The 26,327-nt window shown below is 39.0% G+C and overlaps 1 protein-coding gene and 1 long non-coding RNA gene across 8 annotated transcripts in view; both read right to left on the bottom strand.

Moving 5' to 3' along the window:
• NLGN1 (neuroligin 1) overlaps window positions 1–26,327 on the bottom strand; it is a 394,877-nt gene that overhangs the window by 220,409 nt on the left and 148,141 nt on the right. The gene's annotated exons all lie outside the window — the stretch shown is intronic.
• LOC128082080 (uncharacterized) lies at window positions 3,023–8,461 on the bottom strand. Its single transcript, XR_008207542.1, has 3 exons — window positions 8,366–8,461; window positions 4,560–4,672; window positions 3,023–4,029 (listed from the first exon to the last, which is right to left on the bottom strand). It is a non-coding gene; the product is annotated as an uncharacterized LOC128082080 (long non-coding RNA).

Raw genomic sequence — 26,327 nt, forward strand, 5'->3', positions numbered from 1 at the left:
TGTCTTTGAAATACACCTCATTGCACCAGATGGTGTGTTTATATGTATTTTTAAATGTTCCTGTGGATGAATACTCCCACATATTCCTTACAATAGCACCTTCATCACTGTTCAAATCATTGAAACATACTTAAGGGCACACAACTGCAGACTTAGTCATACAAAAATGTAGCAAAGGAGGTCTGAGAAACAAGGAATATTATTCTGCTGCATAAAACTGCTATGCTTGTTAACATCCCTAGTGGCAATGCTACTGTTTAGTATTTAATACTTATATGAGATCAAGAAACCATATAACAACCTGTATATTTGATATTCTGCGTAAGTTTCAAAGTTGCACATTTTTATCCAACAAACTGGAAAGAAACCTTCTAGTTACTTGAGTTTGTATTGTCTAATGCATCCAGTTCTTTAACGAATGGTCCCCAGGCAGGTCATTGCTGTGCTCTGGGCCACCTGTAACTTCACTGCCTCTTACATATGTACTGCTAGATCATTACTCAGATATCACTTGTAACACCAGTGACCTTAGTGGATTTTTTACCTAGTTTACAACAGATTGGGAGGAAAAAAAAAACAAGTATGGCCAAACTTTCAGCTGAATCCAGTGAAGCTCAATTAAGCTACAAGGGACTTCACTAATGTCTCAGCAGATAATATGGTCCCTAATTTGCTGTTACATCTTGACCCACCTCCTTTGTCCGGAAAGACTGATAAATTTAATCTTTTTCTTTTAATTCACCACCACTGTTTTTTTCCTCTGAAGTTTCTGTAAATGGAGTACTTTGCTAGGACAGTAATTCTTCCATTACTTAAGCCAACCCCCAATTTTTTCCCCCCCACCATTAATAGGTCTTTGTGTAAGAGCTATTTTAGGATGAATATTTTTACCATAAATTAAGCTTTAAAAATTAAAACTAAACCTCAGGCAGCAACCCCCACAGAAACCTAGAATAATGACCTAAGCTACAGTCAATACTATCTTCTTTCATAGCTAGTTAAGCTGTCAACATGAAATAATCATTCAGTTGAACACGACTGTTGTCACATCATATGAGACAAAATTGCCCTACAAAACAGAAGAAAATTCTTCTGTGCCTGGAATGCCAGACTGCAGTCCTTACCAGTATTATTCAGGACACATAGGAAATGACCATCAAAGAAACACATTCATTGCTTTCAGTACCGCTTACCAGTACTTTATCATTTAAGCAGATTATTCATCTCACAGCTTAATACCTTCTAGTCTGTCTCCCAAATACAGATAAATGCATGAAATCCACAGAGAGAACTGAGTGCCTAAGCTCTAGTATGTGCAAGTCCATATACTTCTGCGATGTCCACTAGAAGTGGATCAAAAACAGCCATAAAGGAAAAATAAGTCCTGGATTTTTGGTTCTGTGGATACACTGTTGAGGATGATAGAGAAACAAGATTGACAGGTAGTTGCTTCTAGCTTTTCAGATTCTCACCTTGACTGTTGCGAGAGTTAATTTATAGTTAGAATTAACTGAAAAATAGGGTTATTGATATAAACTGTGATACTTGAATTCTTACTCATTTTCTTTCATTTGTAAAAACACAGTTTTACAAACCTGCACTAAATAATGAATTAAGAACAGAAAAAAAAATAAAGGTATCATTATACATTTTTCTTTTCAGTAACTTCTTGAATCAGAGGACCAGGTAAATCCTTAATTTAATCTCTCCTCGTCAGGTTTGTGCTGCAACAGCAGCGCTCCTTCAAGACTCTCAAAGTTTTTCATTTAACTACCAAAGGATACGGAAAAGCACCACATAACAGAACACAGAACAACCAAAAGAGCTTTGAGGTTGTTATTGCTTTAAGAAGGCTACCAAGTAATAAGACTGGTAAAATCATGCAAGGCACATGGCATTCTCCCACAGACACACAATATCTTCTGAGATTTGATGCATTGCACAGTAGAATAGAAAATGAGAAAAATCTTTCATAAGGTTTCTTTGTGAAAGCGTTCCTAGAGATGGTAACTGTCCCACAGAGAAGTTGGGAGTGGATAATTTTTCATATATATGTAGCATCGGTATTAAAATGGAAATTAAGTTCATAAAAGGCATATAAAACATCCCAAACCCTATGATTTGGACTGTTTAGTTCCCTCCAAAGTCCCAATCCCCAGCCCCTAGAGGAGCAGTCCCTGTTTGTGCAGACAAGGATCTGCATGATTTCAGCCTTCACTGACACTTCTTGTTTCTGCTTCTTCATCCATGCGCTACCATTACGTGGTAGCATTCATACTGAAACATTTCAGGTGGATGTTCAATATACAAAACTCTCTCATCTGAACAGAAACGCTGAGCTATGATGGCAACTTGGAATTTCTATTCAGTTTCTTTTTTGACAGCGATAGAATATATCTCAGTTTGGTTTGTCTTTTTCCATTTCCTGAGGATCAGCAAGACACATCTCCCTGCTTAATACAAAACCGTTCTATTAACAGTGGTGCTGAAAGTCTGAAGAAAGCCACGTAAAACTAAAGACTATGAAACTTTATTGAAGGCTCAGTAAGCATCCTTTCTGTGTGTAAGCTCAAGGGATCCCACAGAAATGGAAAAAAAAAAAAAACCACCACCAAACACCACAACTTCCTTAAATACTCGAGCCCTTCCCTGAAGCCATGGGCATTAGATGTAAACCAGTATAGTGATCAAGGACAAGTCAAGTATTGCAAAATTTGATGGCAAGTTAGAAACAAGCCATGGATGTTCTGACATGAACATCAACACAGCAGGAAAGCTTACAGTATCTTTTAGAAGGGAAGAGTACAGTAAGAAGTAAGGAAGAGAAAGAGGAAAAAGAGGAGTAACAGCAAAGGAAGTCACAGCTCTGGAGAAGAAAATATCAAACTGTTATCTAACAGGCAAGCATTCAACCCAAGCAAGCTAAACAAACTCTTTAAACTGAATTTACATCCCTGCTACAGTAGTTAATCAAAAAGATCTTGTTTCTCATAAGAAGGAAGTTCATGTTAATATAATTCCATTTTGCCCATATATATTAAACACTAACAATATGATTCACAGTCCCTGAAAAGTCACTAACGAGCTGGAAACCTCCCACATGCAGAACAGGACCCAGGTAATTATTATTAGCAATAAATATTGAAAAAACTATGAATTACGTTGCTATTATGGAGTAAGACAAAATATGGCAGGCTGCAGGGGCAGTATTAATGCAAATAAAGACACTGGACAAATTGGAAAGATGAGCAAATAGAATCAATTCATAAGAAGACAGATGATAGCTCATATAACTGGATATCTGATACATTATTCCTGGAAATCAATAGATGTTGTGAGCATGATATTAATTCAGTACTAGATGCTACAAGTAGCAAGACAAAAAGACACTAAGAGGAGAATTTGTTTTCATTTATACTGCAGTTTGTGAAAGAGAAGCTTACACTTCACAAGACTGAATGCCTAGTCCACTTGATCCCAAGGAAGAACACGAAGAAAGCAAAGTATTTACATTCTGCGTAAAAGTCTGAAGTTGACAGGTAATGATTCATTATTCAAACCAACTTGTTCATTTCTAAGCATTAGAAATTAAAATTGTTTCTCAGGGTTGTCATTAACCTCAAATTATTATCATGCATGTGCATATAAGAAACTGAATTTCTATGTAGAAAGACACAAAGCAATAGTTAGAACAAGACCATTTTGATTGAACAGGATGCATTCTAACAGAAAAATACATTAAAGGGCTGGGAAACAAAAAATCAGTTCTTTTGATGTAATGCAGTCAACTATTTTACTTGCTTTCCAATATCTCAAAAAGAATAAGGCATAGAGCTGATGCAGGTAGAAAATATGCTGTTGTATTTAACAGAAATTAAAACATTCGCTCAATTTTAATTAGCCCAGTTATTTCTGTGCAATCTGCTTCGCCCATGTGTGCATTAAGAAAAGAATTTTATATTAATATACATCTGTCATAAACAGTTCAAGTTTAAATTGTAGAATAGATTTGCATCCTTTTCAGCTCTCCTGTAAAAAACAGACGAAAAAGGGAATTATTGATGCATTCAAACAGTGTACGTCTTGCTTTGTAATACAGTCTGTTGTTGTGGTTGTTGTTTTTTTTCCCCCCTTAACACCTACCCAGCTTATGTTCCAAGCTAATACAGTCTAAAGAATAGATACGGTCCCAGGGTATGTACTTCCAAAGAAAAACTTGTAGGAAGCTCCTTGCACATTAGCATTCTGTTATTTCAGAACCTGGTAGACAAGTTTCAGCTTCTTCAGACACTTTAGCCAGCTGAAATGATTATTGTTGTTTGTGGAGTTCATACCCTAAGGTCTGATATAGCTACTTTACCTATTAATGTAAATTCCTCTTTCCCTGCAGACTTTCATAAACAAGACAGGAGCTATTAAGCCAGAATAGAGCACATTTTCTTCTGGAAACAAGAACACCTGTTTGACCGCCCGTATCCATGATGAACACACAAATGGAAACCAAGAAGGACCAGAGTGATGGCATGCTTGCTGATGAACCTTTATATTAAGAAAGTTACCTTGTAGGAGTATGCTTCGTTTGTAGATAACAGTGAGTTTTTAATCCACTCACAAGCCCTGTTCCTTTAAACAATAGATAATCACAAAGCATCTGTAAGATCCAAAGGAGAACCTGAACAGCGAAGAAAAGACGCAACGGCTGTGATTTAACATTTGGAAACAGTATGGCATAAATCACTGTGCAGTACAAGTATTGCATTGCCTCAATATCAGCCACAAGAAATCTTAACTCATGCCTTCAATTCTGTTGAAGAGAACTAGCCCTTAGGCACTGCACATCAGAAGGGGATGGAAGGAAGGAAGGGAAAAATGGCTAGGTGATCAACTGTGGTTAAGTATTGGTTGTGTCTAAACCAAGTATTTTCTGCTGCACTCTTCAGGGACAACTGGGAGACTGACTTGCCCGAGTTCAACTCCTGCAACAATAAGCCATTATAAATGAGCTGCTTTTCTCCCAAGTAAATGGGAGTTATTTGTAAGTGCATATTCCCAATCATTTTATAGAAAATATCTATTTTAAAAATGCCTGTTTGTTCATACATTAAAAAAAAAAAAAAAACACTACTAGGTTCCTTCACGCATTTAGGAACTGCTTTCTTATAGAAAGAAGCTAAGAGGAATAATTGAACCATGCAATAAATCTTATTTCCCGTCCTTCTTTATTGTACATTAATCACTATCCTTTTAAAAACTTTTCTTGTGCCTTTAAGGCAATCCAAATGCAATAAAACTGTATGCAACATATGCAGTACTACTATTTTTCTTTAAATCGCACAAAAGTGTTCTGACTGCAGAACACCCTGCACATTTTCCAGTAAATAGAAGTTACTGACATTTTCAGAATAACACCAATGCTTTGACTGCAGAGTAGTGCTGCTTCTCAATTGATCAGAAAGCAAGCAGTGAAGTGTAATCACAGCAATGTAATAGGGATGGACATAGCCTGTATGAAAATTTAAAAAAACATTTTGGATGTATTTATGTAAATGGTGCTCAAACAGAGGCAGTCTCTGATGAGGATAAATATCTGCAAGTGTATTTTTTCTAAGATGTGTATTTGACTAAAGCCAAGTTCTAGAACACAAGAACTAGTAGAAGCTTTTGTGTTATTGGATTCGCTCACAAAGCTGGTATGTTATATTGTTCAAGTTCATTACTTCACTTTTCAGGAGCTGCCCTACAGACGATAAAGATGTTCAGAAAGGAAAAGGCTACACACATAGCACGAGGTTATTCACAGAAAGGGCATCTCTCCCCGGTGGAATTAGATCTTAAGCTCAAGGAAGCAAAAGTGAATGAGCAGCATATGTCATAATTAGTCTTAAAATTTGTACAGCATAAATACAGGTGTACTGCAGGGAGCCTGTCCTGTCTGTGTGGCAGCACACAGAGCATAAGTACACTCTCATAGTTCAATACTTTTATCTCTTCTCATTGTGTGATGCTTCTTGGCAACTCTACAGTTCAGTGCATTTCACACACTGCAGAACATCAGAATTGAGGAAAAAAATCACATCACACAAAAGAAAAGTCAGATGGTAGTTGTACCAACTAAGGGCAAGAAGAGAGAATAAAAAATAGGAGTATAAAAATAAGGCTGGCAAAAATCACAGGTAAGGAAGAAATGAGGAAAATAAGGGTAGAACTAAACACAAAGAGGCAATGAAGAGAATAAAAGCCTATCTGTCTAAGAGTACAAGAAACAAGAGTTTTTGAGTGGAGAAGCAAAAGGTGAAAGCAAACAATGTGCAGCTCTTCAAACAAAGATGAGAGCAGGTAGGAGCAAGAAGGAACAACAAATCTAGCTGGAAAGGATCCAGTGACATTTCTTTGCAAACCAGGAAGTGATGAAATAGAACACCTCACACCAACCACTGCAAAAATCAGTACCTTCTCTTTCTTCCTCCAAAAAAACCTCTTCAAAAGAAAGACTTTCCTAAGCATTGCTGAACAGTACCTTGCAGAACAGTATCACCTAGCCCTAGTGTTCTAGTCAGGTGGTTGAGTACCACAGCAGAAGACAACCAACAGCCACTACACCCCAGCTCTAGCTGGTTGCTCCAAAAAAGCTAATACTACCAGCTTTTTTCCTTAGCAGAGTGGTGGGCAAGTTTCCTAAAGCTTCTCCCTCACTGCCCGGGTACAATTCCACACTTGTCCCACCTGGGCTCTGGCGTCATGCTTTTACAGTGTTCTTACACGTAAACACAGGAGATCCTTTATAATACTGGGAGCATAGCTTAAAGCATTTCACCGAACATACTTGACACCTACTTGGCAGCTAACCCTTTTCTTCACTCTGAACATAATTTATGAGTAATTCTCCAAAGCTGCATGCAAGATACATTTCTGAGAAACACTCCTAAAGAGACTAGTCAAGACCTATATTTTTCTAATCCCGTTCTTCATCTCTTAACAGCTTCCTGTAGGTTCAAGGTAGAAGAGCTCTTATACTACTAACTGCTGGTTCACAAGTTTGTTCCCAATCGATTGCATTCCCCAGTATTACTGCTTCACAGAAGTGATTATCCTGTCTCTTGCAAAGACCGTATATTTTGTCTGGGAGATTATTCATTTCTTATCAGTTCCACATAGAGCGCACTTTTATCAGTCACCTTGTACTGGGATAAAAAATATCTCGTTGGCAGTTGGTCTGGTGAAAGAATTAGAAGAACCACCTCAAAGTGGCAGGTTACTCTGAAGTTTGATCAACTAACACAAATAATACAGACCTAGCTGACTATTTCTGCAAGCTTGTCGCTCCATGAAGCATATGAATCAAAAGATACAATTCCTCTGAGAAAGGATGCAGGTAAGAGAATAGTGGAGATTAAAAAATTGTACCTTTCACTGCTGGAAAAAGACTTTCATTACTTCTTTGTTGCCAGGGTATTTTACAGTTTTCTAGAAATCATTTGTGGCTCCATACAAGGGAAAAATTAACACTTCAGATTAGATTATGTCAAACTCAGCTAATGCATGAGAGTATCTGGTAACTATAAGCATCACCATGACATCACAAAATAAAATTACACTGCTTAAGTTTACTCCTGTCAGTGCAGGCCTTGTTTAATGTACGGTCTACAATAATGCAGTGAGGAGTTGAAACTGAAAAGAGGTTAAAGTCATCTACTCATCAGGAGTCACTTAATAAAGACTTGCAATAGTGGCTGGAGGGAAATTCAAATACAAGCAATGAATTCAGGCTCTGCGATCAAACTGCAGTTTCATTAATGAATGTTTGTTAAAATAAACTGCTGGACTATAGACTCTCTCATTTATTGCCTTCACTGCGTTCTGGTTGCTATGATATCCTTCTAGAGATACGTGGCAATTATTCATTTGGGAGTTGCAGGCAGGCAGAGGACAGAACAAGCAAAAGTTCCTAATTAAAATGGATGATTAACAAATAACCCAAATTTAATTATTCTTGAGCCCTTATTGTGAGGCACTCAGAAAACCTTTGCACCCATCAACAATGAAATTCTTAGTCTTCTGTATTACCACAATAATTTTTCTGTTCTCTGATTAGACAAAGCTGAGTATTTCCAGCAGATGCAGTCTGGGCAGCATTAAATAAAGTGGAGGTGGAGTCCCATTTTGCACAGATGGGCTCAGAAGCAATAAAGAGCTCAGGGCCCCCTAACATCCTTGTATTTTAGAGTACTATAGCACAGGCATCCCTAAACATTTATGAACATTAATTTCTCCTTTTCCTTCTCTCTTTTCAACATAATCCCTATCCCCATTACACATTATTCCAAGTCAATCTGCCCAGTGCTTCCCAAGCCCTCCACACACCTACCAGCCTGTCCAGAAGCAGGATGCTCTCAACCACCCACCACCAGCCAAACTCTGGAGAGTTACACAATGCCCTGCTCCCAGCACCACTTAATACTGCCAGGAACAGGTAGGTGCAAACCAGGCTGCCAGGTGTAAGTGAATGTGTTTGTGCACTAACTCCTAAGCAGCTACACCTGCATCGATGAGCACCTGACAGCACAGGCAGAAGGTAACAGCGATGTGCAGGTGGAAGTTACAGTGATGTTTAGGTATTAAGAAGTTTATTTCTGGTGATGATGTAAGAGAAGAAGAGAACACAGTTTGCTTCAAATCTCTTATTAACTTTAGATGGGAAAAAAATATATCTTTTTTACTTGTAAACAGAGCGCTGGAAATCACTGAAAAATAAAACCTCATGGAGGCTGGAAATTAAATATTCTGAAATACAGATGCTGAGTCATAGCACAGATAACCTAAGGTTTTTAGATAGTCACTGCAGCACTTGGAGAAGAGCATTGCTATACTACCCAAACATACAGCTTCAGCCATTTGTTGGGCACTCTCTTCCTGTTTCTAAACCAAATACAGATTTTTCACTAACAGTTGAAAATGACTTGCATTTGACCATATGCCATATCAAGGCACTCATAAAAACAAAACTAGCACTTTTCAGATGTGAGATCTAGACAAAGAGAAATGTCTGCGTTTGTACTGGGACACTGCACTATATATGCAAGGTGCCATAAAAATGAAAAAGGGTCACTGTTCTCTTTCTCTGGACGTAACATTATTGCTGCTGTTGTTGGGATTCTGTGGGGACAGTAGTCAAAAAAGATCTGCAAGGAAAGTTTTATTAGAACAAGGAATATGATTAGGAGAAAAAAAAAGAAAGAAAAAAGAAGATCTTTAGTATTGGTATAGGAGAAGTTCCTTTCAAACTAAACATGGCTGAGAAAAATTGTTCATATTCAACTAAGTCATCTCTTGAGAAGAGTTGTCAGGTATTCACTGAAGGGCCTAAATCAAGATGATCTGGACTTCCATGAATGGCACAACAAACAGTCAGGAAATTGTTGCATCTGGAATACAAGAAATTAAAGAAAGCAGAATTATAATGTGTAATAGAAGCACTGTTGATTTCTTTGTTTTAATATCCAATAGGTGTGAATTATTCTCCTAGCATAGGTGCCAGAAGGTATTTTGTACATCTTCCCTAAGGATTTGTAAGGGAAAATGGAAACGGAGTGGTTGTCCTGGGAGAAATATCGTTTCAGTTTTTTTTCTTTTTTTCTCAGCAATTGGCTGGGCGAATACATTTTAATGCACAGGGGTTGTTTATTTTCATTCTCAGTTTCCCTGAGGACATCTGGTTGCACTGGATGAAATATGATGCAGTCTGAGATAGACAGAGAGAGCAAGAGAGAACCCATGAATTTTGATGGTTGTGTTGTAAGAACTATTTATTAGAAGTGGTTATGGAAATATTCTTGCAAATTTTACACTTGTTGCTCCAGCATGAGCTGCCTTCTGATAGGTGTTTGTAACTCAAGGAGTTTGCTTCTAATGACAGGTTTAGCAAGTCTGCAATGCCTTTGAATTCTAAGAAGAGAAATTCTGGGAAAATATCACTCAACGTACAGTACTTCTCACAGAGGATGTTCTGGAAGAGTGTTCTTGGGTAAAAAGCCTTTTTGATTGAACACTGAGAACGTGACTTTGTTCACAGCAATTGCGGCAGTGCCAGCAGCAGGGCTATACGTTAGTGATCCTGCATCCTCAGAAGAGCAACCATCCCCAGACCACATCAAGAGCCCCGTGCTTTTGGTATGAAGGTGAGTCGTAATCTTTTCCCCACATTCATTTTTCTGCAGGCAGCTGGAATTTTGCATCACATTGTATAATGTCCTGATCACCGAGATTGTTGCTTCTGTGAATACTGACATTCAGTTTCCCTAAATTCTATAAGTATGTCAATAACCTGTGGAACTCTCTAGAAAATCAAATACAATAGACCATCCTATGGACATGAAATAACTATTTGAACCACAACATTGTCATATTCTCAGAGCGTAGCAGGTTATTCGGTACTCTTGATAACTGAAGATTCTCATGAAAATAATTCCAGTTAGCAAACACTGGCTTCTGGATTCTCAGTGCATTCAGACAGATGATAGCCACAGTAGTGATGCTTCTCACCAAGACCTCAGATTTGCTCTTATCCATACGTGTGCTCATCTACCCTTTGAATAACTCAGTGGGATACTGTGGAAGCACAGTGCGTGGATCTGTGGGACTCAAACCCCTCAAGAGAAAACACCTGAGTGACTGTAAGACAAAGGACAGACATAGACAATAGCAGAAAATCTTGTCCACCATCAGCCCCTTTGATGGAGGAACAATAAGAAAGGGGATTGAGGTTCTCATTCCAATGGACAACAATGAAATTTGAATCTTGCTATTGAATGCAGTGATGATAATTGAAGTTTCACTGCTGATTTTAATGGAGCTGGCATTTCTCAAAAGGAATATGGATTCATTCCCCGTACTATTCATAAGAAAAGAAAAAAAAAACACCTACTTTATTCAGCGTGACACTGATGTGAGAAATGATATAAGAAAACAATGACACTGAATAACAGTGAAATGATGTATATTGCTTTAGTTATATCTACACATTATAATGTGTTTTATAACAATTTGTTAAAGCAGCATCTGTTATGAATTTACTAAAACAGTTTGAATATGCTTTTCAGTGAGCTGAAGAAACAGACTCCACCTATTAATCACTAAATACGTATTTATGAATAATTTATAAATGGTACCTTTATTCAAAGTGCTGCCAATTAACTAAACAGACACTGCATTCATAATTGTATCAGTCATCTCTAAACTTTCAACCTTTATCAAGATTTCAAACACACAGGCAGAGAAAATGAATGAAAAGAGATTTCTTAGCATAGCAGCTTCACTGACGTTGACATCCTCTGGCATCCCTGACATTCCTCAGAAAAAGCAATTCTGAACTCTTTAATGTAAAATATATATATTTCTATTTCACACCCCACAGCTTTTTAAAGACAATCATAACTGCACACTGTAAATACAGTAAAATAAAAATAGGTACTGAGTGTCTACAAAAGAAGTAAAGTCAGGCTAACAGTAATCCTACAGAAAAAGAGCTATATCCTGTAGCTTGGTGTTTCTACAGATTTCTTCTGCAAGTCAGGTAGAAAGCTGTAATTTTTTTTCCGAGGCCTTGCCCTCTTCCTGTCTTCCAACAGCATAACAAACTGTGCAATTACATGCTCTGCACTGTCTTCCAGTCCCACTCACCGTAGTGAGATGTTTACTTCAAAACCCATGTAGAAACATTTGTACAGCAAGACAAAAGTGCAGGAAGCCTGTCCTGCCTAGTTGTCTTTTTTTTTTTTTTTTTTTAATTAAAAAGATAAATAATTGCAAGCAGCCACATTAATTCCAGAATAAAACTGCAACTGTAAATCACAAAAGGGTCACATTTAATGGTGGCATAAACAGAAGTCAAAATCATCTGCATACATTTTTAATGTAAATTGGTGTTATTTGCATGTCCAGAAAGAAGGAAGGATGGTAGCAAATAAAAAGGGCAATCAGCTGTCTTGCCTTAAAGCCTCGTGTTGGTTTCCTTTCCCTTCTGCAGAAGAGCCCTCTGGCCTCTCAGCATGGCGGCTGAGCTAACACCGACTGCCTGATGCGTGAGCTGCAGCTGTGATATTTAGCTAATTGAAAAGCATCCTCTGAAGTGCATTAGTAAATTGTGGCAAGATTGGGCTGCAACAAGGTTTCATTCCCACAACCCCTGAATTTAGCCCGAAATATTTTCAGTTTTGTATTGGCCACATTGGTTTGGCAACACTGCAAATTTCAAATTTATTTTATCCTCCAGATTTTGTCCTTTGTTTCTTTGGCTGACTGTAGAACTTCTGTTCCAAAATATTCACCAAACACATGCAGATCAATAGCATTCATTTTTAAAACACGCTTGTTTCTATCTTTTGTCTATTTTTTCAACTTCTATTAATGTACAGGCAAGGTTGTTGTCATGTGTTCATATTCCCATATAATGTCATAGTGCAGTGTTACAGTTTTATGTACCACACTGTATTTGTGAGCATGTGTGTCAGATTCATATATATGAATTCATATCCAAAACAAAAGGAAATGTTCACAACATGTACATACTTATTGAAAGACAGTGGCTAGCCCTGGGGATAAGGGGAATGCAACTGTGGCACGTATTATTGTTCTCACAGTATGGAACAATTGAAAAAAAAGACAGCAGAGAGCCAACAGCAAAAGCACCCAAAGGAACAACAAATTCCTGAGAACATGAAGAGAAGCCAAAACAGAAGATGCATCTGCCTCGTCTTATAATACAACCATCACCATATCTTTAGAGGAAAGATATAAATGAAAAGTCAGTGAACTTGTAGATTGGTAATTGAAAATCCCTGTAGCTGTCCCAGTTACCAGGGTGTTTTTCATCTATTTCTACTAAAATACATTGTTTTTTCAAACCAAGGCAAAATTGTAAAAAACTGCTAGGGAGTTGATGAAGATAATATTTTTAAGTATGTAATAAGGAACATCTCTGATTTTATGTCTTATAACACCACTTGGACTGCTTCAATTAAATTTCCTGTGGTGCCTCCAAACTACAGAGGTAATGTATTTTAATGGGGACTTCAGCTTCTGATGTAGCACCCGATACAGGGACTCTGCAGCCATCATGGTTTTGTCTGGCAGGAAGAACGATCCCTCACAGGCATTGCCAAGCTCACCACTGAACGTCACCATCAGTGGAGCCCATTACTGTATCATGGGAATCATGATAATCATTGGCTTGATAATGGATGAAAAATATTTTCGAGTGCCTGCTTCGTAACTTAGAATTTTAAAAGAATTTAAATCATTTTCTACGTAGACACAAGCAGTAAGAGGAAATCTTCCAAGAAAACAGTTTAAAAATCCTTCCTCTGATTCATTTGTACTTTAAATAGCTGAAATTAACAGATGCTGGGACTCCGAGCATTTTTCCCTTAGATTTTTAGTCATGCAACAGAGGCAAGCCAAATAAGTGAACTAGGTTGAACCTTCACCAAACTAAAGTTAGTAACAGGCTGGAGGCTACAATCATGTCCGCTGTCCCTATCAGCGTGCAGCTGATGGATGTGCTAAACTGATGGCATATGAAAAAAGAACAAAACAAAATCTCACATTCAATTTTAAAATGCCTTTACTAAACAAAATAGGTGTTCTGTTCCCATCACTGAAATCCCCGGCAGCGGCAGTAATGCTGCTCACCCAGGAAGACAGAGATCTGGATGGAGACACCCTGAGGTATCAGGCTGAGCTTCAGTGCTGATGTGGGGTGCAGTGGGCAGAGAGGAGCACTATTCCCAAGCAAGAGTACCATGAAAATACCTTCAGAAACAGCCCCGAAGGGGGGAATCTGTAAAGGCACAAACTGTGAAGGAAATACAAGACTTAGCAAATCTTTTGTAATTTCTTAAAGGGATATTACCTACATGTTAAGTACACTGCTGGTGTTTTACTAAATCCTGTTGTTTTTTTCCTCCCTACCTTGTCTGTTCATTTCTATCACAGACAGAACAAAGATATGGAATGCTATAAGCCACTCACTGCCATCAGTTTCCTGCGTGTCTACCTATTTGTATTACTTTCTGCATCTTGAATGGCTTGAACTGCAGAGATGGATGAAATTAATGGAAAATGAGGAATTAACAAAGATAGAGAAATGCCAACACTGTTTTTCACTCATGAAAATACTTTGGTGACTATTTTCTCTGCAATCCATCAATAGTGCCTTTCTGCAGCTTCCTGTCATTGAAGGATTAAGACACAGTGATCCAGATGATGCTGAAAACAAAATATGCAGAGTGAAATAACAGTTCTAGTGCTGACAGATGGCACAACTCTGCATTTTGGATGCTTTTTTTTTCAGGAAATACACACTTTTTTTTTTTTACTTAAGACAACTAATAAACTAAAGAATGCATTTATTTAAAGGAACATTTTCATGTAAAGAGAAAGAATACAAAGTAATTAAGTTTTGTTTCTGTGATTGATATATTTTGTACAGCTACCTAGACCTCTCACGGGCTGTTTGCCCCCAGTCAGCAAGGACAATGGCATCCTGAAGTTACCATTTCTCATTCATTTCACTGAATGTCATTCTTAGGTGGAAGGGAAATTAAGCGATTAAGTAGGAAGAGCACTGAGCTGTCACAGAAAAATTAATATTTTCAAATTAGCTTTAGACAAAGGATGCGTAAAATGTAAGTTATGTTGATGAAAACAAGCAGTTTCTCAATAATAAATATGTAAATAAAACCGTTGATCTATCAGTTATTATGACAATCTGATGTCTCAGAAACACTCACTGTGCTTCCAAGCCACATCCGTGCAATGATGAATACGTATGGTAGCAGATCAAGATGGTAATGCACCACTGAGTACTTGGAATGCTAGAAAAGAACCTTTTATCAGGTAATTTTTAATATAAACAGCTTCTAAATGCTAGAGCCTTATCTGCCACTGTTAATTAAACCTGTACTTTGTCAACATAAAATAATCCATTTATTATAGTAAAAGCCACTACATTTCAAACCACTCACAAATTACAAACCATAATTGCTGGGATTATTTATTTCCAAGTGTAGGCAGCAAAGCCACCTTAAGATTCAACAATGGTTAGATAATTTTGGAGTGTAACCATAGCTTGATCTCACAGTTCATTGGCTTTAATATTGGCAGCAGACAAGCTGTAATTTTTCATTTCCTAATTAGATTTAGCCATTAATTTAACTATTCTATCATATTGGTGGGATAAAACAACCCTATTTGTTTTCCTCGTTGTTTTTACTAAGTACCAAGTGCTTGATAAATGCAGTAAATGAGAGAATAAAACACAAGGACGTGAACACACAAACAGACCTCACCTCATCCACTCTGGCCATGTAACTTCCTAATTTTTATCACCTGATTTCTAAACCCACAGCACTCTAAGAAGTACTTTCTGGGAGCACACCTGGGGAAATTAGGCAGGTAGGGATTCATAACAGATTGGGAATGCTGAAGAGATGAGAGTGGCATAAACTCACCTCTGAAAGGATCGGGTGCCTCACCTGAGGCTGCCATATCCACCAGTAGATTTGGGGAGCTGATGGGTGCTGCAGGTGCTCTCTGTGTCATTATGATCCTTCTCTGTTAACTGCTGCCATTCACATTAACAGACTGTGTGAATGTTTCAGGACCAGCTCAACAACAAGTCAAACAGAATGCTGGTTCAGGATAACCTGGCTGTCTCTGGATCCATGGGCAATGAGAACAACTGCTTGGAGGCAGACACTGCTTGCAGAGACAGGGTAGCAACACAAAAAGGCGGTGTAGTGGTTACGTCTTTAACTGCTACAGCCAGTCCCCAAATAATCCTTTACTACTGGAGTTTTGCCCGTGTTTAAAAAAGTGACTGAGGGTCATTTCTATAAAATTGTAACAAAAGGAAGCGATACAAGTCAATCCTCTTCTGTCAGCTGCTGAGAAAAAGAGGCAACTGTGCCACATCACTCTTCCGTGGTAGGGTTTGATCTCATCAGTGGTCTTTTACCACTCCTGTAATGCTCCAACCACCTGCTCTCAGCCACGAGAGCTCAGATTTAACTGGAGCCAAAGAGGTAGGCAAGGTAGGGTAAAGCAGCTATTTACAACAAGCAAGACAGAGAGGTTTGTGTGCCAATCCCCCTCCTGGGGGCTGCTCATGGGGGCTCTTACCTAGTGGTTGTTTCATCCATACGTGAGTGAAGAACTCGACCTAGATCTCTGCTGACCAGGCGGCAGCCTCAGTGACTGAGCTGCAGACTGACTGTCTGCTCAGCCCAGGAAGCCTGTGGGTTTTGGGGTTTTTCTTTGCAGAATGACAGAGATTTAACCAGGACGGACAGTGCCTCTGTGCCTCAGGCATTCCGATGGGAAATGGAAGGTAAGAAAATGATCTCCCTGAGGCTGCGAGCCTGGAGTTTTAGTCCTGCAATCCTGAATGAGTGCTCTATCTACTAAAATGCTGTATGAACGTCAGAAATCCTAATTTGGCCATTATATTGTGGGAAGGCATCATATCAACTGTGCTTTAGATGGATAGGACTGCTGAGGAGATGTAAGCAAGGCATTGCTTTTCTTGAGGATCCCAAGGAGCTTTGGATTTGAGATGAATCTGTCACATGGATAAAGCAGACTTTTAGAAAGACAGAGACTTTACTGGAGAAACAAGCATGAGCCCTTTTGGGCTAAGAAAGGGATTTTAAAGTCCACTGTACACACAATATGCATTTCATGGAGTCTGTACCTCAGATGGTTGAATCCCACATTTTTTGTTGTGGTATTTTAATGTTCCTTGTCTTCCAGGGGATGTTCTAACTTAATGAAAGTACTTGTAAATAAATGTCAGTATCTGAGATACAGTACAGTCATTATAATATAGTAAATGAAGGGTAATAATAGGGTCCATCAAGTCTAACAAGTGAACAACCTCCTACTGAGCATCAAGCCAAGAATCTCACTCTAAAATCACTGAGATGTGCAAATGAGCAAGGTGAGACTTGACACTTACACCAAGAGAGCCAAGGACCTGCCTCTGCAGCTACGAGCAGCAGATCTGATACATGTTACTGGCATGCAGTCCCTCCGTTTCATGCAGAACTTCAGCTTATGCTAACAGGCGGATTTGTTAAGCATGAAAAAACACAAGGGGTTGCTCCAGACACTTCAAAACACAGCAAATGACCCTCGTGGCAGATAAGCAAATCTTTCTTCTACGTGAGCAAGTACCAGAAGGCTAATTAATCCTTAACCGCGACTGTAAATCACTCAACCAAAAAGCAAGGTCAAACAATGAGTTTGTAAATCACAGAACATTGTGAGACTTTACATTTTCTGTTTTCAAAGATACAGGTGGAGCATCCCACAAATTGTTAAAGCATGTGCCACCAGAAAAACTACATCCTTAACTACATACTGCAAAACCAAATGTTTTTCATTGTTTAATTATGGACATTTTCCCATTAAAAGTTAGATATCCTACATCTATTATTGTCACAAGAAAAGAATAAAAAAATGTGAAGAAAAAAAGAAGGAAAAATAACAATACTTTGTGATTTTAAAGGATATGCTTCCACTGCCACTAATTGCTCTCTGAATCTGAATTGGTAAATCCATAAGATTATCAGCAGAACTCAATACAGGTAGAACAATAAAAACTAATTATTTCTCACAAAGCAGACCATTCAATTTAAAATAGAGGAAAGCTAGGAGCAATAAAGCCTGTGCCATTAACAATTAGTCTTCTGCACACATGATTAGACTCACGGAGATAAAGAAGCCTCTGCATTTAATGACGAATCCCATATTTCTGGCTGGGCTCAATATTCTCTGCTAATTATGTTGAAAGACCTTGTGCTACTTGAAAGTACTTAGACTACAAAATATGACACTGCCTCCCTAGATTCACTGGTAGCACTTAACATTTAATATCGGGTACTAAACTACACTGTGAATTAATATCAACATTTAGGGTTACTTCTTTTGTTTTATTTTTTAAAGAAAGTAATTCTGGAGAGCTTGAGGACAGTGCTTTATGAGCTCCTTGCTATTTAGAAGCCCTTAAATATGAGCCAGATACAGATGCTACCCTAAATTAAAATTCAACAGAACATGTCACTGAACAGCCTTGGGACAGCAGAACCAAGTGCTTTCGGAGGATGCACTGCGTACCCAGCGAGGGCTAGTTCTTAGCAAAAGCAAGAACAAGTAGGGTTGTACTCCTCGCACGTGATCAGAAGAGAGGAAAATATCATTTAACGTACCTAAAATAGTAATGCTAACAAGAAGATTAAATATTGCCTTTATACAGAGCAATTGGATCTGGCTACAGAAAAGTTATTAACTCAATCTGCTATGGATGCCTGTCTTTTGTTGCTTTGTTTTGTTTTTCCCTATATGTATTTCTTCCTTTTAGTCCCAGAGAACTGGGAAGAAAATCCCTTTCTTGGAAAAAAAACCCAACAACCTAAACAAACAAATAAGTCTATAATTGAAATACATATGCTGAGCTAATGAGAGCTACAGGGAAGCAAAAAACCCTTAATCTCTGAAAAAAAAAAATTCGAGTATCTAATTTACAATATTTACAATAAAGAAAAAGGTTTGTAGCTTGCAAGATTCTTTTCAATGTAGTCAACCATATATGTTCTGCAGATTGCTATGCAATTGGTAACAGAGATTTGTTTCCTGGCCGGTAAAGTACATCCTCATACACTGCTCTGCATCGCATATTTTAAGATCTTTGTGAAATATGTAACACCTACTTGGAACAATGTTCTTGGTTTGATGTATGCATAAAATACACACACATGCATATACACCCATGAATATTTAGCCCAATAAACTCTGTTGGTCTCTTCCCTGTTAAAGACGAGAAGTCTATGCCATTTTTGGATGGCTGGATCTGGTTTCTAATCTGCAAAAGCAGTGGAATTTGCTCTCAACTAACAGATTGTTTCACAGAATGCCGTGTGGGTGAGGCCACGTGCAAAGCACTGCTAAAGCACCACATATAGGGGCAGGATTATTTTTACCAGTTCTACCACAAAATCTGACACTCTCCAACTGCAAGCAACACCAGGCACAGGAACAGTTTAATCAAAATGAATCATCATGTTTTGGGAATCTGTTTCTGTGTACTCCCTATATAAAATTATTGCAGAGACAAAGAAACGGATTTTGATAAATCGGATTAGGAAAAAAGTAATTACAACGGCTAGATAAATTACTGCAGCTTCTTGTTATCACAAATTAAGGTGTATAGTTACTCATGTGTGGAAATGAATTTGACTGACTCCCCGGTGATAGTGCAACCCAAACAGGAGCGGCTGTGCAGGTCCATGAGGCAGCCAGCCCCGCCGCAGCAAGGCACTGCATGCACTGTGTGTGGGTCTGCTGGGCCAGCTTCTTGAGCACAGGGCGTGCTCCTTTGAACATCCATCCATAAATATCACTGCGGGTGCAGGCAGTACAGCATGACATCTACATGCTGATATGCCCAATATGCATAAGCGCTAGAATCTGCGTTTTCCAAGAACATCTTCTATTGAGCTGCTTGGGAGTTCATTCAAGGCTGCAATCTACTTTATATTTCCATTGAGACAAATATTTTAGTTTGTTCTTCCTCTCAGAAATGCAATTAAAACCTGTATAATGCTGCAGCCTACACAACCAATGGTACATTTCAATCTTTAGGCTTTACTGAATTTCATATGACAAAATCATTTCAAGAAGTTTCTGTATCAACACACCAGATGAAATGTAGGTAGCCGAGACTGATTCTCAACATCAATTCCATAGCCCCAGTAAGTCTGGCAGGTCAAGTCCTGGTGTGAGTTCAGAACTGCTGGGGACAGTTTCCTGCCCAGAAAACCAAGCAGGAATGATTGCAATGTACCAATTTGGCTTTCAAGGGAAGAATTCTGAAGATTTGCTAACGGTCATTTCTGATTTCTGACACTGCAACAAAGAAATCTCAAGCATATTCTTTAAAATCAGCATTAGCCCTTTCAAATCTAAAAACTAGACCTGCTGTTGTGTAAAAGCATTGCTGAAATTTTCATCTGAGTAGGTGTCAACATAAAACTCTAGAGTCATTATTCAGGTGTTACTTGAAAATTTTGTACGATTCCAGGTATTAATTTCAGCATATTGTTAGAAAATGCAAGGCTACCCAAATGAAATGCAAAATGCAGAATTAATCATAGAATCCTAGAATCGTTAAGATTGGAAAAGACATCTATCATCTGGCCCAACCATCAGCCCATCCCCACCATGCCCACTGACCCACCTCCCTAAGCGCGACGTCGCCATCATTGCGACCCGCTGCCTTCCCAGCAGCACTGCGGGGCTGCCCGACCTCCCAACCCACTGCTGCGTTCCACAGCTGCCATCCCCGCGGCACCAGGGGAGCACGGCCTGCATAGAAAAGCCCCTCAGATGCAGACCCATCCTGCTCACCGACCCCTGCTGCCAGATGGCCATATGACCTGTTCTGTGTTATTTCCAAACGTTTACATGACGAGATAAGACAGACACATGGATCTTCACTCTGATGATAGGAATTCATTGCCAGCAGCACATCCACTCAGCTTGCATCCTTAAAGACACATTAAACAAAACTAACGTTGTGTTATTGTACAGGCAGAATGGTAATCCTAGTTCATCGATACTAATTCACTACCTTTGTCTTGCTTACAAGCACCTCACAAGGGAAGCTGACACATTGTGATTTAATTTGATGGAAGTAAAAGAAGAACCCAGTCAAATTTCTTTATTGTCAAAGTTGGAGGACATCAATGACAAATAATCTTCAGTTCCTTTTCTTATTTCCCTTTCCTCCTGGTTTATTTAAATATTTTTTCCACAGCAGCTGTGTCCTTCCTTGTTCCATTTAATATACTGGTCATTCTTTACCGCTACATAAAGTAAAATTAGCCGTAGCCAGATCTTCCCATTGATCATTTAGCACGCTTTTGAATGAGGATTTGTTTTGCAACCCAAGCATATGATTGCTTCATTAGAGCTACAAATTAGAGCCTGATCACATACCTCACCCATTTCCATTCTGCGTACACAATACTATGAAGTAAAACACATACTGAAAATATGAATATGTGCATTTTCCAGTATGAATTAAAATCATAATGAGCCATTATCACTTTAAAGAAACTTGCTGGCCCAGCCCGTTCACAAATGTGCACTCCCTTGTGAGCAAGGGATCCAAAGGGACACAACCCAAAGAGGACCTCACACTCAGATTTACACAAGTTGTGTATCAACACACTTTAAATAAAATCTCAGAGAAAACGTCATTGCTCTCAACCTTCTCAGTACCTTTCCTAGCCCCTGGTGTCCAAATTGTTTTCAGTCAGTTCAGCACATCTCTAGTGTATAATTTGTTTTATTCAGTGGAATTTCCTGTCATGTCTTGTCACATCAGTCCCAGAATGGCTCACTGCCTTTAAGAGATACACAACAGTCTACAGTGAGGGGAAAATGTCAGAGAACACCACAGTCACAGCTGACTCCATGCAAAAGGAAACATTCATATGGAATAGCTTTTTCTGAACCCTAGAAAAATGCAAACTTCAAGAGATGTAGAGATCATTTTCTATTGCAATGAAAAATGAAACTGTAGAGTAAAAGTTCTTTACCTCAAAATAGAAAGCAAAAGGCATTTTATGTACATCCCCTTGAAATGAAATGAAGAAACCTCCAGTGCAAGTTTCTCAGACTCACATTTAATGCAGAAGTCATCGTGCATGCTGAGATTTCAGCTTGCCTTCAGTTCAGCATAAGAGAAAAAGGTAAATCCTGTGTCAAGCTGTACTCGTGTCATCTGCATTCCAGTGTAACCTGCTTCCTCCGGGGTATCTCACACTTCAGGCTCATAGCAGCACTCAATTTGTTGAACAACTTAACAATCAGCTAGGGAAATATTTTTCTATTTCCTCAGAAATTATGAAATCCTTTCATCAAAGAGAAAAAAAACAGTCTTAGAGTCTGTAACAGCAATGCAGCCTAATGACCTGAGTTTATCCGGGTTACAAACTGCAGCTTTACACCACAGAATTGATTGGGTGAAGGTCTGCAGACAGAAAATCAAATTGGATTATGATGTTTCCTTCTGATCTTTTACAGTATGAATCTGTGCTTCAGCCCTCAAGTGTAGTTTGCACACAGTGTTTGTCCAAAGGTGAGTTACATTTTTATTAACAGTACTGGTTCACATATTCCCTTCTTGTTGGTAAAGCTCCTTCAGCAACATTCTAATTTCACCAAGGATATGTGGTGCACAATTTTCCAAAAATTACTCTGCTCCAGCAGAAATACTTTGATGAGTCTATGCAATGCTGAGTCAAATATACACAGCTACTAATTCACTTTCATTTAGACAAGGGAGCATTTGGTCTGCAATTTAATGATAAAAAGGCTGATAAAATGTGTGACTTCAGACACAGGCAGTCAGCTTGTGACAAACCTCACGATAAACTTTAGCCATTATTTAAGGGTCAGAAAAAGATATTATCCCCATGATACTATGCATTCATACAGCCTGGTGGAATAGGACACAATACAATACAGAAGGCTTGGGAAAGAGAAATGAAAAATTCAGAGGAAGAGATGTGCACGGTGTGCCCATACACACAGGGAGGTCCCCCCTGCTGTGGGGAGACCTGGTTGCCACCAGAGATAACCTACAGCTGGCAAGGGACGCTGAGATGAGCATAATGAATGAAGAGGTTTTTATGGCCCTGTAAGGTAGTGAGGCAGAGATTCCAAACAGACTGCAAAGGCAAAAGGAGGTGTGATTTGGCAAGTCAGACCACGGAAAGAAAAGAAAGATTTGAGCACAACGTGAGGTTGAGAACAGTGTTATAAACATGCTATGAAGTGCTGACCTCAGTGCTGTGTCACATTCTTCCTTTGGTTGAAATACAGCACTGGCATTAAAGAAGTCCCCATTTTCCCAATTAGAAACCCAGGGCTGTAAAAAATGCTTGTTAGGAAAATGTAGGGAAGTGTCATGATGTGGTAAAGGATAACAAGCTCAGTCTCATCGAGTCTTAGAATTGTTTTTAAAATTATTCACAAATGTTCTGGCAAAGCAGAAGTACAGCACCCTGGGATTCCCACGCAGGATTCCGTTTCCAAACAGCCGCACAGCTGGGTTAGGTTTTTATCAGGATCCATCTTACGAGGCACCACTTAACCTCCTGTGGGCATACACATTTCCGAATGAAACACACACCGTATCACCCGGCTCACGACAAGATCACTTGGCAGTTTTCGTAACAGATCAAAGAAGGAGGAAAGAAAACAACAAAATAAAGCTCCCTGCCTCCACCCCAGGCATCTGAACACAACCTGTTCTTGGACGCTGTCCCAACGAAGGGCATATGCCAGGGGAGCTTGGAGCTCCGTGAGTGAGATCCAGCAGGGCAGAATTATCCCAGATTTACATCTCACTAATTCCTTTAAAATGAGGTGATGCAGAAATCCCTCTGGGGAGCACAGGGAGTGGTGCAGACGTCTCCATCCCTTGGCTTTACCTAACAGGAACGTCTCCTTGGTGGCCTCAGCAGGTTAAGGGCGTCCTGCTGAAAGCTGCTTCTGAACTCAGACAGAGCAGCAGCACGGTGAGCTTCCCCTGCTGGGACAGCGTCTGCGTTCCATTTTGGTAAAATGATTACTTTTGAGCTACTCTAATTGAAAAAATAAAAATCATACTGTCAATTCATTTTTGTGAAATGTCAGTAGCTCACGCCTGTCAAGTTCACCCGACCTGGGAATATGCTATGCTTGCATATTACAAAATATTGAGTGAGTGTGTCAACACAGTGTACTAATTTAGCTGTTTCTGTCCTCCTATCTCTACGCAGCTCTTTTGGCTGCCTGTTGTAATTAGTAACTGTCAAGCATGTCACTTTGTCTATATCTAGTACTCCGTTAACAGCAATTTATCTGAGTTGATTTGTGATCAAGAAGATCATCAGAGATCCCACACATTATTTTTTATTATGTGCATTCTGGAAGCTTCCTACCCTGCCTGGGGAGAAGGATGACCCTTCAGGTGATCAGATAATGACAGCTGACATGCCTGATAAATCTACTGGCATCAAGCTGCATGATGGATGATTTCAATGGCCACACAACTTGATATTGGATATTAATTCTCCATTAGTATGCATCATTCTATAGATTCTTGCATTTTGTCCAAAACTTGCCTTCAGAATATTAAAAAAAATAGCTATCTATAAAATAGTAGAGCCATAGAAGTAATGGTGAAAGGCTGTCTTTGTAATGCTGTTTATATATTGCTTCCTTGTTCATTTTCTTACAGGTGTCTCATGAAAAACAGAGGCAGAATGACTACAAGAAAGGTTCAGAAAAATAATTAGCATTTCATTTTTTTCTGTGCCAATTTCTTTCAAACACTGGAACAGTAGAAAGTGCTGTTTGTCAAAACTGACTGCAACAAATCATTTTTATATTTAAAATTTCATCTCCCCACTTTACTTAAGGAATGAAGCACTAAGAATATTTAGTGCAAAACAGCAGAGCCACGGCTTTCCAAGGTCTGCTCTTAATTGTACATCACATGACCAGTGGGACAGCTACAGGAAACTGCATTAAGAAAATGAAGGATCGAAGTTGATATGGGCATCTGAAGAGTACATTTCTTCCACACAGATCCTTAAAGTCTAGCTTCCACAGAGAGCTAATGGTCTGTGAGTAAATTAGTGCCATGAACATCTTTTACATCATATTACCCCAGGGAGACCTTAGACCTACTAACTTCAGCACATGAAAGATGTATTAAATGTGTTCTGACCATTGACTGTCAGGTTTATGCTTGTCAAAACTGCCTCAGACACCAAAAAATTATAGACAATGTTTTGATCCTTATGATACTAATGCAGAAATTGCTGTTACTTAATCTTCACGTCTTTGAGAGATACAACTCGTAGCAAGAGCATCCATTGTCATCACTGAGCCAAGATTACTATTATTTTTTATGTTCCTAATTATTCAACACTCTTTCCATGCTAGCGCAAAGAACTCTTCACTCTCAGTGTTATCAACTACCGTAATCCAAGCACTTTATCACTCATTTACCCCTTTTTGTGCTATATTTTCCAATGAGAGATGGTGAAGAATTACTGGGTGTTTTTCCACTGAATTTGCTGGCACAGATAATTTTATACTATAGGTATTGTACCTTCTGTTTCTGAAGCATCCACTTTTCATCTAGTGGGAAGTAAGAGGGAATACACATTGGGAAGAACAAAACAAGAGGAGCTAGGGGGAGTGAAGAAAGAGAGGAAGAAAGAAGCAGTGCATTGTCTGGAGAGAAAGAATAATGTCAGGTTTCTTTAATGTTGAGCAATCTATGGGAGGCAACATGCATGCAGCTAAAAAAGCTAAAGATTTAAAAGTAATATTGTAAGACCGAAAACTAAACCACTGCTGAAAGTGAAGTATTCTGTAAGGAAAACAAATGTCTTTCATCTCCTTTGCATCATGTTGAGAAAAAGTAGAAACAAACAAACAAAAAAACCCCCATCTACAACAGCACAAATACCATAAAACACTTTTTTTTTTTTTTTTTTTTTTTTTTTTAGCTATGGGCACAGCACACTTAATCTGTGTGAGAAACCTGGGCTTGAAGGTAAGGCCAGCTCTCAGTGTCACCCTGCATGTCACAGCCAGGGGGATGGCAATGGTGATGCTGCAGCTGGTGGTGACAGCAGATGCCACACAGAGCATCGCTGACATGCAGCCCTTCAGGGATGAGCACCGAGACCTTGGTGACACAGTGACAGCCTGTGAGAGGTGATGGAAAGGAGACCCAAGAGAAAAAACAGCCACTTACAAACAGAAGGATCTGATTTCTGAAAGGAATGGGGAAAGCTAACTGGAAGCGTCTCTGACTTGAAGTCGTCAAAAGAACCTCCTTTCTAGGGTCACATTGGATAGGCTTACAGAAATGCACACCTGCATGGCCTGAGAAAAATGTCAGCTTTCTCCTTAGAGTAACCGGAGCTTTTGGTGTAGCAAGTTGGTTCAGAAATTAATACTGCTTCCTAGGTGTGTCCCAGCTTAAGACTGGCATTCAGGGACCACATCCCAGGATTGCTCATTGTCTTTTCAGTGCAGCTGGCAGTGAAGCCATTAACTAACAATTTCAGCTGCAGGTGTGCATAAATGCAGAGCACAAGCCAATGAAAAGAGGATGAAAATGACCTTGTTCTTCCTTCAAGGGCTGGTAGAAACTCACTGATAAGTAATCAGAGTGAATTTAACTCATGAACTGAGATGCC

This window comes from Tympanuchus pallidicinctus, unplaced genomic scaffold (genome assembly GCF_026119805.1).
Source record: "Tympanuchus pallidicinctus isolate F22 unplaced genomic scaffold, pur_lepc_1.0 scaffold22, whole genome shotgun sequence".
In the NCBI taxonomy this organism is placed as follows: Eukaryota; Metazoa; Chordata; class Aves; order Galliformes; family Phasianidae; genus Tympanuchus; species Tympanuchus pallidicinctus.